Source organism: Myotis brandtii, unplaced genomic scaffold, assembly GCF_000412655.1.
Source record: "Myotis brandtii unplaced genomic scaffold, ASM41265v1 scaffold368, whole genome shotgun sequence".
NCBI classification, from domain to species: Eukaryota; Metazoa; Chordata; class Mammalia; order Chiroptera; family Vespertilionidae; genus Myotis; species Myotis brandtii.
The window spans coordinates 14055-19966 of NW_005364139.1; positions in this window are offsets into that span (position 1 = coordinate 14055).

Here is a 5912-nt window from a genome sequence, read left to right on the forward strand (position 1 = left end):
GTGAGTTTAGATCACTAGAAACGAGCACGTTGCCTAGGAGACTGATGATGTGGAACTGATGATGTTGCAGATCCTCAGCTTCCTGGATTAGGCCATGCCCTCAGAGTGAGAATCATGAAAAGAAGGGAGAGGGGGAATGGAGAGAGGAAAGGGAGGCAGGAGAAGCTTATGAATGGGAATGAAAGCAAAAAGAGACAGAAAGAGAATAAATCACACTTAGAGTGCAGCTGTCCTTTCCGACACCTGTACCTTCACAATCTTCAAAGGTTCCCATGGAAATGAATTGGCTGGATTTATGGCAAGATGTAGTAGGCAGTGCCTGTCCTCAGAAACCAGTTCTGGCCTGGCTGGCATGGCTCAGTGGTTGAGCATGGACCTATGAGCCAGGAGGTCACGGTCCGATTCCCAGACAGGGCACATGCCCAGGTTGCAGGCTCAATCCCCAGTGTGGGGCTTGCAGGAGGCAGCCGATCAATGATTCTCTCATCATTGATGTTTCTATCTCTCCCTTTCTCTTCCTCTCTGAAATCAATAAAAATATATTTTAAAGAAGAAAGAAAGAAACCAATTCTGTCCCACATCTCTAACACATGCTCTCCCAGGGCCGGAACTGCTTCACCTGGGTCATGGGGGCTGTGTGTGCGGGGGATGTCGTCTGTGATCTACAAGTTCCCTTCTCCAGTTCTGAGGTCCCGTAAAAAGGAATGAGCTCACAGCTTTCAATAGCTCATAACTCGTTCCTCCAAGAAAATGGTCATTATCTCCATTGCTCTTATAAATGTGGACATGCTTCTGGTCTCTCCTTCCCCGCCCTCCTGCCTTCCTCGCTTCCTTTTCTCCTTCCTAATTGTGATCTATATCCCTCCTCTAAAATATGGCAAAATTAAGGAACAAGCCAGAATAGCCTGCCTCCCTCTCCAATTAATTAAATAACAATCAGCCACATCTATTGAACATCAACTATATGCCCAGAGTTGTGATAGGCAGTGTCAAGTACAGCCACTACCACCGCTATATGACAAGGGACTGCTCTGTGCTTATTATAATGGTAGGTATTTCACAAACATCATTTAAGCCTCACAGTAACCCTGTAAGGGATTGAGTCTCATTTTACAGATGCTGCTGGTATAAGGACCAAACTACATAATACTAATCTTATGAATCTAGACCAGTGGTCGGCAAACTCATTAGTCAACAAAGCCAAATATCAACAGTACTTCTTCAAAAAAGACTCGTCCAGGCCGAAAACCGACTTCTGCGCATGAGCCACGAAGTTTCAATCGCACTGTATGTGCGCCCGCACATGGTATTTTGTGGAAGAGCCACACTCAAGGGGCCAAAGAGCCGCATGTGGCTCGCAAGCCAGAGTTTGCTGACCACGGATCTAGACCATTCTCTTCTTTCAGATAAGGGTTCACCTGAGTTTACAAAGAGAAACCATTCTCTAAACACTGCCAAGGTAGATTCCACCTCCCTGTTAGTGGACTATCAGTACTGCCTCTGACAATGAAGAAAAAGGCAAAGGACCCCCCTTGGGTGCCACATGTGAGGATGAGGGATGCCTGGGGCACCAGTGGGGCCACCTAGTTTAGTCTAGATCAGTGGTTCTCAAACTAGCAGAATTACTGTCCAGGTGATTTTTTAAAAATCCGGGTCCCTAACCCCATTTCCAGAGATTCTGACTCAGTAGTGTGGGATGGACCTGAGAATCTGCATGTCTAACAAGTCCCAGGAATTCTGATGCTGCTGGTCCTAGGACCACAGTTTGGGCACCACTGGCCTGCAGCAGGGCTCTTCATACTTAGACTGGAAACCACAGTGTGATACAACTTTTATATCATGACACAGTAGACATACATACATGTAATTAAAACAGAAGTTGTATGGAACAATTTTTTCCTTACTACATCTGAAACCCTGAAATACTTTCTATTCTATTTCTTTTTTCTTTCTTTTTTTCAAAACTAGTCCAAATTGGGGAGATTTGTATTTGGAAAGTATGGTATAGTAGTTATGTAAGGAAATGTCCTTATTCTCTTAGAGATATATACTGAAGTTTTAGAGATGAGATGCCATTGTCTATAATTTCAACTACCCAAGAGAATAAATGAGTTAAATACTGGCAGGATAACCCTGAGTTGTGAGCCCAACTGTTCTAATATGTAGGACCAGACAGTGATCCTTGTCTGAGAGGGTCACACCACGTGCCACCTACTACACAAATAACTGGATAGGTGAACCCAGTAAGTGAAAAAGTCACCTGAATCAAAACAACAATGAGGTACCATCTCACTCCTGTCAGAATGGCTATCATCAACAAATCAACAAATGACAAGTGCTGGCGAGGATGTGGAGAAAAAGGAACCCTCATGCACTGCTGGTGGGAATGCAGACTGGTACAGCCACTATGGAAGACAGTATGGAGTGTCCTCAAAAAGTTAAAAATGGAACTCCCATTTGACCCAGTGATCCCACTTCTAGGACTATATCCCAAGAAACCAGAAACACCAATCAGAAATGATATAAGCACCCCTATGTTCATAGCAGCACAATTTACAATAGCTAAGATTTGGAAACAACCTAAGTGCCCATCAGCAGATGAGTGGATTAAAAAACTGTGGTACATCTACACAATGGAATACTACACTGCTATAAAAAAGAAGGAACTTGTACCATTTGCAACAGCATGGATGGAACTGGAGAGCATTATGCTAAGCGAAATAAGCCAGTAGGAGAAAGAAAAATATCACATGACCTTACTCATATGTAGGATATAATGATCAACATAAACTGATGAACAACAAAAACAGCAGAGACAAATGGCAGGGGAGCTTTGCGGTGGCGGGGGCGGGGGGTTAGAGATCAACCAAAGGACTTATATGCATGCATATTAGCATAACTAATGGACACAGACACTGGGGCTGTGGGGGCTTGCCCTCGGGGGTGGGAATGGCTGCAGGGAGGGGAGGGGGGTCAATGGGAAAAAGGAGACATATGTAAAACTTTAGACCAGTGGTTCTCAACCTTCCTAATGCCGCGACCCTTTAATACAGTTCCTCATGTTGTGGTGACCCCCAATTTCATTGTTATAAATTGAACATAATTAAAGCATAGTGATTAACCACAAAAACAATATGTAATTATATATGTGTTTTCCAATGGTCTTAGGCAACCCCTGTGAAAGGGTCGTTCGACCCCCAAAGGGGTCACGACTCACAGGTTGAGAACCGCTGCTTTAGACAATTAAAAAAAAAAGTCACCTGAGCTCACACCATTCTGACAGTCATTCTACTGTCATCTTCTGTCTCCTAAAATCAGCCTGAATTGCCTTTGCTCCTTTGCTCAAAGATTAGTTGAATATATTTGTGTAGGTCTATATCTGGGCACTTTATTCTGTTTACTTGATCTTTTTGTCTATTCTTTCACCAAATCCATGCTTCCTTGATTACTTTTTAAGAATTTCTATGGTCAGGGTCTATGTGTATGATATATGTGTGTTTTATTATATTTTATCAGTGTTATACACACTTCGTAAACAGAATTTGGAAGGTTCCCTTCTTTTTCTGTGCTCAGGACAGAACAATAGCAACGGACTCATCTGTTCTTTAAAATTTATCAGTAGAATTCTTCTGTGAAATAATACAGACCTGGTGCTTTTGTCATGGAGGTGTGGGGAAAGGCAGTTCTCTACCAACATCTATTTCTTCTATGGTAACTGGTCTACTTAAAATTTCTACCAGGATGTTTTGATAATTTATATCTTCTTGTAATATCATCCAGGTTTACAAATTTATTTCATAGAGTTGAGTAAAGTAATCCCATACAATTATATTAATCTTTTCTATATCTGTAGTTATTTCCTCTTACCACTTTATATTTTGATTGTGCTTCCTATCTTTCTTAAATAGTTAGCCAACTATCTAGCCTATTATTTCTATTTTCAAATCTTATATATATATTAGTATTCCTATTTCTATTTTTCAATTGATGAATTTCTTTTTTTATCCTTTCTAACTCCTTTCTTCTGCTTTCCTTAGGGTGGCTTTGTTAATTGTTTCCTAATTTAAAAATTAGAAATTTCTTACTGGGTGGATATTTAATTTACTTTTGTATGGTAATTTACTTTTGAGCACTGATTTTGAGTATCCCACAGAGACTAATATTCAGTGCTTTACCTATTTTTATTTTTAAACTATTTTGGGACTTCCAGGTTCCAGTTCAGCATGAAAAAAAGCCTGGAAGTCGCCACTCTATTTTAACAACAAGAAAAAAAACTGAACAAACTGAAAAATCAATGCCTTCTTAGCTCCATAAGAGACATGAGGTGACAGGGCAAACCACTGCTCCCAAATTGGAGACACTCACAGGCAAATACAGAGAATCATGACTTACAGAAGCCCATAAGCAACAATCTCTGCAGGAACTAGTGTGGCAGTAGGGAAACCTGAACTGTAATTGATGGATTTCTGGGGGCTCAGTGTGTAAAAATCTAAGAAAAAATCCCAGGGGACTCAGTCATGGCGAGTGGGGACACTTTTGTGAATTTTACCTCCACGAGCTCTACCAGGTCCTCACAGTGAATATGAGTTCTTTCCAACTTGATGTACAGATTCAATGAAATTCCTATCAAAATCCCAGTAAGTTATTATATGGATATTGAAAAACTGGTTCTGAAATTTATATGCAGAGACAAAAGACCAAGAGTAGCCAACACACACACAAATTTGAAGAACAAAGTTGGTAGACCAATACTACCCACCTTCAAGATTTACTATAAAACTACAGTAATCAAGATAGTATGCTATTGGCAACTGAATAGACAGATAAACTGAAAAGAATAGAAACCCATAAATAGACCCACATAAATATAGCCAACTGGTCTTTGATGAAGGAGCAAAGACAATACATTGGAGCAAAGATCATCTTTTCTACAAATGGTACTGAACAGCTGGATACCCACAAAAAAAATGAATCTAGATATAGACCTTATGCTCTTTACAAAAATGAACTCAAAATGAATCACAGGCCTACATGCAAAACACAAAACTATAAAACTTCTGTAAGAAAACAGAAAATTTAGGTTACCTATGGTTTGATGAAGACTTTCTACTTACTATGCTTAAGGCATGATCTGTAAAAGAAAGAATTGATAAGCTATACCATATTAAAATTAAGGTTTTCTGCTGTGTGAAAACACTAACAAGAGAATAAAAAGAAGCTGGAGACTGGGAGAAAATATTTACAAAAGACTTATCTGCTGAAGAAATGTTATCTAAAATATACAAACCCTTAAAACTCAACAGTAAGAAAACCAACAACCTGATTATAAAAATGAACCAAAGACTGTAAAATACATCTCACAAATGAAGATATACAGATAGCAAATAAACATGTGAAAAGGTGCTCCAAAAAGAAAAATATAAAAATAAAAGATGCTCCACATCACTTGTCATCAGGGAACTTGAAAACTGAAATGGCAATGACATACCACTACACACTTGCTAGAATGGCCAAAATCCAAAACACAGACATCAACAAATGCTGGTGAAGATGGGGAGCAACAGGAGCGCTCATTCATTGCAGGTGGGAATGCAAAATGGTACAACCACTTTGGAAGATGTTGTAAATGTTTCCCTCCACATCCCATGTGGTTCAGGGTTCAGGATCTGGAAGACGAGCTGCACACAAATGAAAGAGAAGGGACAAGAGATAATTTGGAAATATTGGGGGGCCAGGAGGGTAAGTCCAACTCAAGAGGAAGGACTTCCACCGGTGCTCAGGCCACACCAACCATTTTATAGTCAGAGGTAAACAAGGTAGTGGTTACCATAGTTATACTGTTCTTGTGAGTTTCACTTGTTTTGACCATAGTTACACTTCCTGCACTTCCCTCAGCCCATTAGCTTCCCAGA